The sequence below is a fragment of the Pinus tabuliformis genome, chromosome X, assembly GCF_031772625.1.
Source record: "Pinus tabuliformis cultivar Carrire ecotype Pingquan chromosome X, CPIR1, whole genome shotgun sequence".
In the NCBI taxonomy this organism is placed as follows: Eukaryota; Viridiplantae; Streptophyta; class Pinopsida; order Pinales; family Pinaceae; genus Pinus; species Pinus tabuliformis.
Genome location: NC_142308.1, coordinates 141,346,733 through 141,359,023, shown reverse-complemented (window position 1 = coordinate 141,359,023; position 12,291 = coordinate 141,346,733).

Genomic DNA, 12,291 nt, shown 5'->3' with positions numbered 1-12,291 from the left:
TGTGGGTAGGGTGATGATGTGAGGAGGCATGTAAATATTGTTCGGTGTGAGTCTTTTTTCTATATACCTGGTGGGATATAGAGCCATCATCATTCCTAGTGATGAGGATATCAAGGAAGGGGAGGCTTTTGTTGATCTCAACTTCCATAGTGAATTTTATGGAAGGGGATAAACTATTTAGGTGTTGTTTGAAGGTTTCTAGGGTTTCTCTTCCATGAGGCCATATGATGAATGTGTCATCCACATATCTTTTCCATAGTTTAGGTTTTAGGGGTGCAGTCATAAGGGCCTTGTTTTCAAAGTCCTCCATAAATAAATTGGCAATAATAGGGGACAGGGGCGACCCCATGGCAACTCCACATGTCTGTTCATAAATATCTTCCATGAAGCTGAAAAAGGTTGATCTTAGGCAAATTTCTATGAGCTTTGATGTGTTTGGATCTGTTAGTTTGCAGATGACCTCCATGGCATCATTGATGGGGATATTGGTATATAGTGAGGTGACATCAAAACAAACCAAAACGTCATTTTGATCAAGTTTGATGTTCTTGATTTCTTCAATGAATTGTGTTGAGTCTTTGACAAAAGAGTCTGTGTTTCCTACTAGCGGTTTTAGTTTCTTGGCTAGGTGTTTTGCTAGATGGTATGTAGGTCCATTAATTGTGTTTACTTAAGAATCAATATAGACCCATCTTAACTCCAGATTTATCAAGTTCCAAGAGGAATAAAATCATTCAAGGTGTAAATGCTTTTTTTTATTTATCAAGTTTTGCATTCAAAAATACGCTTTCATCTTGAGAGGTCTGATCCCTCTCGATGCTTGATAGATCCAAAATTCAAATGGATATATGCTCATGAATTATGATAGTTTTTAACATATAATTAAGAGAAAACACATTGTAAAGCAGGATTTAAATCTAATAGAGAAGAAAAAATTTCCTCACAACTAATTTTTTTTGTAAGCTTGGTAGGACTCTATCTTCATGATTTCCAATATATCACCCCGATCAGGGCGAGGAATTGAACCAGTGACTTCACACCAAGGAGTTCCTTAACAAAGCCCCTAATCACCATCTATCCAAGACCTCGTGAACTCCTCACAAATATTTAAATGATCTCCAATTAAAATTTATTATTTTAAAGTAATTATAAACTATAAGATATTAAAAAAATGAGGAACGATTATCAAAATAAACAATGAATTTAAAATAAACCATAAAAATTGCAAATTTAAACCAAAAACAAAAATTGCAATAAACAATAAAATATAATATAAAATGAAGTAAAATATATAAATAAGAATAAACATATATATATGGATATAGGAATTAGTAAGAAAAATCTAAAGTGATCCCACTCTTGCTCTGCAACTTTCTCTACATCTCCTGCTAGGGTTTATGTGTCCTCCCTTTGTCGCCTAGCTATCCTCTCCTCCCCACCCACCTGCTTCGAATGCCTCAACTACTGACCTCCAACCTATGGTACGCCCGGGTGGACGGACTGCTAGCCCCTCCAACCAATCTGTCAACCCACAACTTAGCCATACAATGAATCCCCTTGTGTCCAAATATACTGATGCCATGGAGTAAAAAATGGAAGATGCTTCAATTCCCTCAAAGCTAGACTCTCAGCCCGCCAAAGGATCCAACACATGTCATGCCAAGTCATTGGAGATACCCATAATCCATATTCCTCCAATGCAACTTAATGCTCACATTAAGCACATGTGAACTCATGCTCTCATTTGCAAATTTATCAGTATATGACCTATAGAAAAGGCCCTTCTCCATGAGATTTCCATGCGCTGGAAACTTAAGGCCATTACAAAGTGAAACTAAGCTCCAACGACTTCTTCATTGTCATCTTCTCATTGGCATAATACCTCTTCTCAGTGATGGAAGGAAACCCTTACTTCTTCAACTTTGTTGGTCTATACATGAGATAATGCGTAGAGTGCTTCAACCTCGATAAAGAGGATTTATCCTAGGCACTTATTTGGGTTCACCTATACTCCCTTCCACAAGAGTATTGAGACCCAAAAACCCTAGCCAAGATAGAAAACAAGTTGGGAAAATTTGTTTCTCTCTTAGATCAAATCAGGCAAGGATGACATACCTATTTCGCAAGGATTTGTGTCTACATGAACATTTTTGGCTCTTTTCCAGAAGTCATCGGCCTTGAATCCGAAGATATAGGCTAGATCCAAATGCTGAACTATGAGCATGTCCCTTTTATATGCAGGAAATTCCACAAACATGGGTACCTCTTCAGAAAACTCCCCTTAAATGCACCCAAGAAGGATCCATTTGAATCGACAACCAAGGATTATGAAGGATTCACAAAAATTCCCTCCAAACACATGCACAATAAGAAGTCCAATGCCCCCTCGGCCACCAAAAACCAAGCTATGAGAAATAGATTCGTGACGCTATATGATATGGTAGAAAGCCAAGAACCTCCAAGCTCAACTCTAGCCTAGGAAAACACTCCAGAATTTTCAATATCTCAGCACATGGAAGGAGGCACGTTGCCTCTAGTGACTCAAGATTTTGAAAAGAAAGTTAACGAAGAAGCCCCAAGTCATCCTAAGGAATACAACATGCTTGATGATGATGACTTAATGGAAATAGAAGGTTCATACGTAATGGCCATGGAAGACGCTTACAAGAGAAACGACTTGCAAGCAATCCCACATAAACAAATTAATCTCCTCACAATCGTGCTTCAAAAGGCCAAAGAATCTCACCATCTAAGTGTCCAAAGCACCATTACCAATGATATCAAAACATGCCTCAAATAATCAAAGAAGCAAGAACACAAAACAAATCTCTAAAGAATTGAATCGCTTAGGAGGAAACTTATCGAATCAGGGCAATACAAGATCTCAAATATCTCCTCCTTTCTTCCCCCCCCCCAACTCCCCCCTTTTCTTATGAAGATCATTTCATGGAACATAAGGGGTATGAATAACCCCTCCAAACAATGCATTATCGGGTGGAGGATCCAATAGGACACTTTGTCCATTATGCTCATCCAAGAATCAAATTGTTCTAGTTTAGATTTTGATAGAATACTCTCCCAAACCTAGAGGAATGCCAAGACCATCACCTTGGATGTAGACAGAGCCTCTACAGGTCTTGGCATATCTTGGAATATTACCCAACTAAATGTAAGTGAGATTGATATGCACCCCCCAATGATTTTTATATCTTTTCATTTTTTAGGAACGACCTTGCATGGTTTTCTTTTGAATGTCTAAAACCCTTAAATTCAGGCACAAAATTTGATAATGTTGCATCACCTGAACCCCCTCCATTCAAATATGGATCCGCAAAAATGGATAAGAGGAGGAGGATATTTCAACCTTTTCACCAATCTTAAAGAAAAAAAAGGAGTCAAGAGAACTTTGGAAGCAGAGTCATAGGATTTCAAGAACTTCATTGAGAAGAAGGATCTAATAGATCTTCAAACTACCAATGGCCCATACAAACGGAACAAAAAACATGGAAGAAAGGCTCAAATATTTTTGCACCTTGATCAATTTTTAGTTTCAAAGTCCCTCGGCACTATTGGACAAGAAATCATGGTCGCGATCCTCCGAGTTGCAAGGTTTGAGCACTAACCAATGTGCATGGCCTGGTGCAATCTTAGAAAACCCCTTAAGAAGTCATTCAAATTCAATAAATTATGGCTCATCGATACATCCATATACTCCAAGATTCAATCATGGTGGGAAGGTTTTTGACCCAAAGAGGGATCTAAGATGTACATCTTCCAAAAAAATCTCAAACAAATAAAATTTCATATAAAAAAATAGAACAAATAGGAGATCGGAAATATATTCCAAGAGAAGCACAAAATTGAAAAGGTAATGGAATTTGTGCAACAAGACATCATTGCCAAATATTGGACCTCAAACTCAAAGAACCATCAAGCTTCCTCGACCTCCAAACTAGAATAACACTACAAACAAGAAGAAATATATTGGAAGAAAAAATATTGAATCTAATGGCTCAAAGAAGGAGAGCGTAACACTTCCTTCTTCCACCACGCAACCATACAACATAGGTCCAATAACAGAATCACCCCCCTCCATTTCAAAAATGGTGATTGCATTAAAACCCAAGAATAAATAGAGGTTCCCTAGCGTAATTCTAATCATATCTTCTCACGAACCCTGTTTCCTATCGACCAAAGGCAATCTGCAAAATCACAACCAACATTCCCAAGATGGTAACAAAGGCACATAATAAATCTCTGATGAGGCCGATATAGGGCACTGAAGTTAGATATGAATTGAATAAAATGGAAAAAGTTAAAGATCCCAACCCTGATGGCTTCACAATCTCTTTCTTCAAGCACTGTTGGCACTTTCTATAAGATGAAGTCCTTGAGATAATTGAAGAATCCTATTCCACTCACAACATTCTCCCTACTCTTAATGCCACATTATTGACTGTTATTCCCAAATAAGAGAATGCCACCTCCCCTGATAAATTTCATCCCATGTCTCTATATAATGTTTTTTACAAACTCATGTCTAAATTCATAGTCAGTTGCCTCAAGCCTATTCTTCCCCTCCTCATTTTTCTTGAGCAAACTGACTATGTAGAAGGGCGAAAAATTATGGATGGAATCATTATTTACCATGAAGTCGTGCATTCTCTCAAAACCCTCAAGAATCCTAGCATGCTCCTTAAGCTAGACTTCTTCAATTCTTTCGACAAGCTCAATTGGTCTTAATAGAATACATACTCCTATCTTTCAGATTCTATGATGAATGGGTAAGTTGGATCATCTCCCTAATCTCCTTATCCTTATTCTCTATCATGGTCAATGGCACCCCCTCCATCCCCTACTCGTCGTTTATAAGTATCCAGTAGGGGAACCCACTATTTCCCTTCCTCTTCATTCTCATGGTTGAAGGTTTGGGAAGAAGCCTGAAAGAAACCCATATCAAAGGATATCTAAACAGAATCTTTCTCCATGAAATTACTTCAAAATCATTAGAAATTTGTCAACGAAACTCTTCTGATGAATCGCCCCTCATTCCAATAAGACAAGCTTATCAAGGAAATCCTTAATCGCTTCTTTGAAGCCTCGGGCATGGCCATAAGCCAAGAAAAATCCTTAATATTCTTCTTCAACACGCCCCCCATCACTTAAAGAAACATCCTAAGAATTATCGACTTCTAGGATTCCTCCCTTCCATCCAAATACTTGGGAGCTCCCCTCACGGACTCAACCATCAAGCAATCCTCCTAGTGGGATCTCCTGGACAAATTGAATCTTCGCCTATCTAATTGGACCTTTTTCTCCTTAAACATATTTGGAAGAATGATCCTCATTAAATCGGTGTTCCAATCCATGCCCCTATACCTCTTCTTTGTCTTATATGCCCCCAAATGGGTATTAAAAAACATCAAATCCCTTTACTATATGGGGAGGAAATGGCCGCAAAAAAAAAGTGGCCCTTGGTCGAATGCGATACTCTATGTATAGAAAAATATGAAGGATGATTAGGCTTGAGGGATCCTGAGGTTGTCAACAAAGTCCTTGGTGCCAATTTTTTGTGGAAATCGGTCAACTACTCAATGGAACCATGGGCCCTTTTTTGGCATAGGAAATATTCCAATGACAAAGAAAAACAAGACCTGATTCACCTTTTGCTCACCCCAAGGGGCTCTCTAATATATAACACGACCAATGACAACAAAGAAATCATGCAATCACACTAATTTTGGGAAATAATAGATGGTAGAACAACCAGATTATGGGAGGATTCCTAGCATCATCTTCCAAGCTTGAAGTTGACTCACTAACTCCTCTCCATAAATCATTCTACCCTCCATGAAGGAAGAACTCAATTATGTCATTATTGAAATAAGGGGAGCACAGATCCCTTCAGATAATGGGAGCCACGCAACTAGATGGAAATCAAAGAATAGCTAGGAGAAACCTCTCCCCATATGAGAAGAGCTCTCTAGAAGGATACTTAAGATATCATACTGGTCAAACACTCTCAAATGGGGGTACAAACCGATTAGATCCTTCACAATCAAGGAGGCCTACTCTCTAGCCTGGAAAGCTCCTCGCATGGATATTGATCCTACTTGGAAAGTCTTGTGGATGGAATATATGTAGCCCAAATTCAACTCCTTCCTATAGTTGGTTACTCAGAGACACATTCTCACGTGGGAGAACCTCCTAAAAAAGGATTAGGAGTACCATCATGGTGTTTCATTTGCAAACAACACCCAGAATCCATTGACCACCTTTTGGGTTCATGCAAGCTAGAAAACACACTATGGGCCAAGATTACTTTGGGTTTCCACAAGTTGGTTATTGATGCTAATGATATAGTCCAATCTCTTTGATCCTGGTGCAAAGACCCCTTTCAAAGCCCCATCCTTAATAAGCTTTAGAATATTACCCCTAGACTCCTAGTTTGGGCAATATGGAAATAACGTAATCAATACCTATCCTTCATAGCCTTTGGCTCCAAAAATTTCAATCCTATGCTAGTGGAACTTTGCTTGCCCTCCCTCCCTTCCCACCCCGCCTTTCTTTTCGCCCCTCTCCCCTAGCCTTGACTCCTAGCTCCCTCCCCTTGATCTTCATTTCAAACTAAATGTTGATAGTGCCTTGAAAGTCAATCAAAATGATGCTAGTATTGGTGGATCAATCCACAACAACAAAGGGGATATCATATGCATGTATTGTGGCTACATATGAAATGAAAGTAACAATGGAATATAAATGGAAGCACTTATTAAGGGACTCCTCATCTCTCAATATCATAAGTTACTTCCTCTCATAGCCAAAAGGGATTCTTAGGTGATAATTCAACTTGCCCAACGTCTGCAAGCTGGTTCTTCTCCCTCCAAATGTTAAATTGGCTAGAAGTTGGACCTCAGATCTTATTGCCTAGCCCAAATCATATCCATTTAGGAAGCCATCATATTTTCCATGTCAGGAAGAAAGCCAACTCACTAGAAAAATTTCTAGCCAGCAAAGGTACAAAAGATTGACCGCCAATTAGGGAAGTGCCACTCACCCCCCCCATTCCCCAAATTGGGCCTCCCAGTGTCAAACTTTGGCCTCATAAAATCTCAAGTCCTTAGATCTAGGTTGAAATCACAATGACGCAGACCCCCATGCACATAAATTTGGAAGTACCTCTAACCTGGAAATGAACTTTGGCCGTGCACTTAGCTTGTTTCTCATAATTACTCGAGAAGGGAGAGAGGGGGTGGTGTCATGTCCACCCCCCTAAATAATTTAAAGCATATTAAGTTATTTCCTTCTCCACTTTCCCTCTATAGCTATCATCCACCATTAAAATGATGGAATCTCTCACCTTACAATTCAATTATGGTTTTCGAGAGAAGGTGGACTCTCACCTCTATCTCAAACCCCTGCAATTTGTGGCATTACGTCCATGGTTGGAGAGCGAGGAAGGCCTAGGAGAGGAGGGTGTGGGCGAGGCTAACCTCCTTTCCCTCCCTAGCATGGACATGTAGATGAGCACTTTGATAGTGGAATTCCCGACTACTTTAGATGCATGGTGAATGATCCTGAAGCCTGTAAGTTTCAAACCTCAGGTGACCACCTATGGGCCTTGTGCAACATACTAGGTCTCCATTATAGAGATAAGGAGGACATTAATGTGTTGCTCAAGGTTCATGTGTTGGATTTGGATTATCACCTCCACCGTACTAAGTCCGCATATAGTCAAATTTCTCACTTGTTGGGCTTGGAACTTTAGGGGCCTGATTCCCCATTGATGGATATGACCCGTGATTCCTATTACTCTCTAGAAATTGTATGTGATCTTCATGTCAAGTTGTGCAATCCCTATCATCATCTTTTTTTGACCTCATTGCAACTTGATGTTGAACCCAACGAGTGTGGATCCTTCCCATGGCTCAGGAAGAGGCCCCAGTTGCAAACCATCAAACCCATTAGCCTCACCATTGACTCCATGCAAAGACCAACTGAATTTAATGATTCCTCCTGTCATCCAACCTCTTCAGAGCTTCCTCTACCTGATTACCTAGACTTCTATAATCCATGCCTAGTGGTTGAGGAAAATCCACTAAAGCATTAAGCTCGATAGCTTGAGCTCTCAAGGTATCATGTTTGTTCATTGCTCGTTGTTCTTCACTTGTTCTTGTTGCTACTTTCTCTTAGTGGCATGGCCACCCTTCTTGTTCTCGCAATTTTTGTTTTTAGCGATCAACCTCTCACAATGGCATTATCAATCTACCATGTTTTTGTGCATTTTGGATAATTGTAAGGGCTAGGAGGTTTTTTGGTTTCTCCACTGGGAGCAGAAACCTCCCCAACTATACCTTTTATTTTTTCTTTTCTACCATAAAGGCTATGTTCAGGACCAACTGTCAATGAGCTCCAAAGCTCTGAAGATTGTACTCTCTGTAATTTTACTATAGTGAAATTTCTCTTACTTATTAAAAAAACGTATATATAATAAAAAAAACTATACATTCTAATACGTAAGGAATCATTGACATAATAAGCCTCCATGATAAATACGTACATAATTTATCTCAATTATAATAGTGCACCAACAATTTTGATCTAGATAATTATAATAGTGCATCAACGGTTTTGACCTAGGTATCCAACTGTGTTTCCTATGACCCAAAAGGGGCATTATTTGAAATAACTATTGAAGATGATTTTACATGTGACGAAGTTTTAGTTTCTTGCCAAATTATTATTAATGGGTTTATTTTTTTCATAGTGAGAAACTTATCATAACATAGTTGTCAAACTAATAGTAAGGATAGTTATCACTGGTTGTTATCTGTGAATGCAGGTTGACTCATCATCGTTATTCAGAAAAATCATGCCACCTGGAATTACTCGTTGGTGGTCCATAAAAGGAAAAAATTTCACTCCTGCTATATGCCTTTAGGTCGTGGATCATTAACTTGTTTCCTCACGTCCAACAAAGACGAGCTCTTATCCAAACAAAAGCAATATACAATCATACGTATATATATATATATATATATATTTATTACAAATATAAATTTGAATTTAATAGATTAAATTTCTCCACCAACCCATATATAAAACAAAAACAAAAACAAAAAACAAAAGATATTTTTATTTATCATAATCATTGAAATATTTGTGTAGGGCATCATATCTATTGAGATAAATTTAAGTTATTTTGATTCTTTAGTGTTAGAATTATGGAGAAAATGTTAGAATTAAACATGGTTTTGTTTTGAAGTACCATATATGGAAGGATTCTAACTACCAAAAAAAATGGTTTGTCAAAGAACACACACGCGTGAAATGTTTATTTTGAAAGGCCTTAGATATCCAATTTCAAGACCTAATAGTGTGCAAAGATATAATTTACTGGAATTGAGCTACAGAATATGGCAAGATATTTAAATTGTTTTGGATGAATTAGTATGATAACTTTACATAATTTAGTGTATATAAGTGTTGATATTCATAGAAATTCATCAATTAACAAAGGGACAATCAATCGATGGCAAGTCCCAATTACACTTGCTCTCATTTGGTGTAGCAATTTCGACCAACATGTGGGTCCAATTTAAACCAAATAGATTTCTCCTTGAAATAAAATTTTATCGTTGAAGTTCCTCTAATCCAAAATCTAGTCTTATTTCATTTGCAAATACAATACTATATCTGATCATAAACTAACATCAATAAAGAGATTAATTACAAGCATGCAATTCATTAATGGAAAACAAGAAAAAATCACTATTTTCCACCATAAAACACATTGGCATATTCAAATAACATGAATGAAAAGGAATGGCACATAATATGATATTAGAATATATCTTTGTAACCAATTTCACAATTAAAGTATTGTATTTTATCAATCAAAGCAATATCAATAACAACTACAGTTTTGATAAAATAATTTTCATTAGTGCTCAATTGATGAATTGACCATGAATTAGCTTTTATTTGTATTAAATGTTGAGAAAAAGTTCTTGAATATCAAATTCAAGCATGAGTTATTAACCTTGAATCTAAAATTCACTTGATAAAAATATAAAGGAAAAAATTACAAATTTTCTAGCCATGAAATCTTCAATTTTTCTTAAAATGTCGACAAAAATTTGCAGGTTTCAAGTCCAGGTTTCCAACTTATAAGTCTTCAAAATAATACTCAAACGAATAGAAATATATAATCTTAATTACAAGGTTTCCAACCCCTAAGCCATAGAAAAAGTAGTCTTTTAAAATTAATTTTCCTTCTCTTCTTTTGTTGTAATTACTTTCCTCTTACTCATCACATTTCAATATTCTTAAGAAAATGTTATTAAATAAAAATAATATCGTTCTAAGTCATTATATAGTTATATATTTCTTCAACTTTCAATTTTTTTTTTTTTCCTTATACGTGTCACAAAAAAAAATTAAATATAATTATTAATATTTATATCTTTACAAATATATTCATTAATCTAATCGAAAAAAATAAAAATTCAAAACAATAAAATGGAGACGAATTATAAGAAGAATATTAACTTAAGATCTTTCTATTTCATTCTTTTATTTAGAATATAGTAATTTATTTTCTTAAAACAATTAAAAAATAATTAATATACAAACTAATGATTAACAAAACCATTAAAAAAATTAACAAATTCCTAGTTTTTAGAACGAACTTTTATTATTTTATTTTGTCTACAGTCTTTAGTCTATCAAAATTTCCTAAATATTTACTTGTCTTGACGATGAACCACACTGGTTGGTTCGAAACGCGTCGATAAATGGTATTCCATGTGATTTTCGCCGAAGAATCTTCTCTAACATTTAAATTAATAAATCTAATAAAATAAAATATTTACTTGTCCTGACGATGAACCACACTGGTTGGTTCGAAACGCGTCGACAAATGGTATTCCATGTGATTTTCGCCGAAGAATCTTCTCTAACATTTAAATTTTATTTTGTCTACAGTCTTTAGTCTATCAAAATTTCATAAATATTTACTTGTCCTGACGATGAACCACACTGGTTGGTTCGAAACGCGTCGACAAATGGTACAAAAATTAAAAGTGTGTATGCTGGAAAGATGTTTATTATTGTTATTATTATTTTTTTCTCGCTAAAATTCCAATATTTTTTAGCAATGACATTAAAAATAAAACACCATGGCTCCAAAAATCATTACAATTCCAATAGTTTTCAACAATATGTTGAAGATAAAATATCACAACTCCAACAAACCTAAAATTTCCAACAAATTTCAACCATGGTGTTAAAGATAAAATATTATGACTCCAAAAAAACTTTAAAATTTCAACATTTTTCAAAGATGGAACAAAAAACAAAATATTACGACTATAACAAACCACAAATTTTCAACATATTTGGAGATCAAATATCATGACTAAATTAAACCTTAAAAATAAATACCTAAAGAAAAAAGTCATTACACCAAATGCTAAAAATATGGTTCTTTTAAAATCTTAGCCTAAGGCAACTTGGCACATTGCAATGAAAACATAAAAATAAACCATCAAATTGACACATAGTGGGGGCGTGCTTGACCTATTGCAATTGAAACTTAAAAATAAACCATCAAATTAACACATAGTGGAGGTGAACATGATTCATTGTAATGACCACTGAAAAATCAACAATCAAGTTGACACATATTAGGGTCGGGTTGCTAGTTGAGCATCAACACAAACCCATACATAAAAAAAATAGATAAATAAATCAATAAAATTTAAAAACAAAACAAAACACAAAATATAAAAATTAAATTAAGTCATAACCCAAAAAAATAATAATTAGAAAAAAATTAAATTAAATTAAATTGAAACATGGAAAAATGAAAAATAAAAAACGACCCAAAAAAACAAAACTTATATATATAAAAAATAACGAAAAATAAACCATAAAATGATGAAAATTCAAACATATATATATATATATATATATATCGATCGGTCTACTAATCCCTCCTAGCGACCAAGGGGTTGCGGGTTGGGGTGGGTGCCTTGGCCCGTAGCCCTTTGGTCGTTGGGCAGGGGTGCTCGCCTTGGCTCGCGACCCCTTGGCTGCTGGATGGGTTGGCAGGTCGATTGCTTTTTGCGCGGGCCAGGTGGGCACCTTGGCCCACAATCCCTTAGCCATTGGGTGGGGTGGCAAGCCAATTCCCTTGGACATGGGCTAGGGCGGGTGCCTTGGCCCGTGGCCCATTGGCAGTTGAGCGGGGTTGCGACACACCTGCACAGTGGCTAAGGGGTTGCGGTC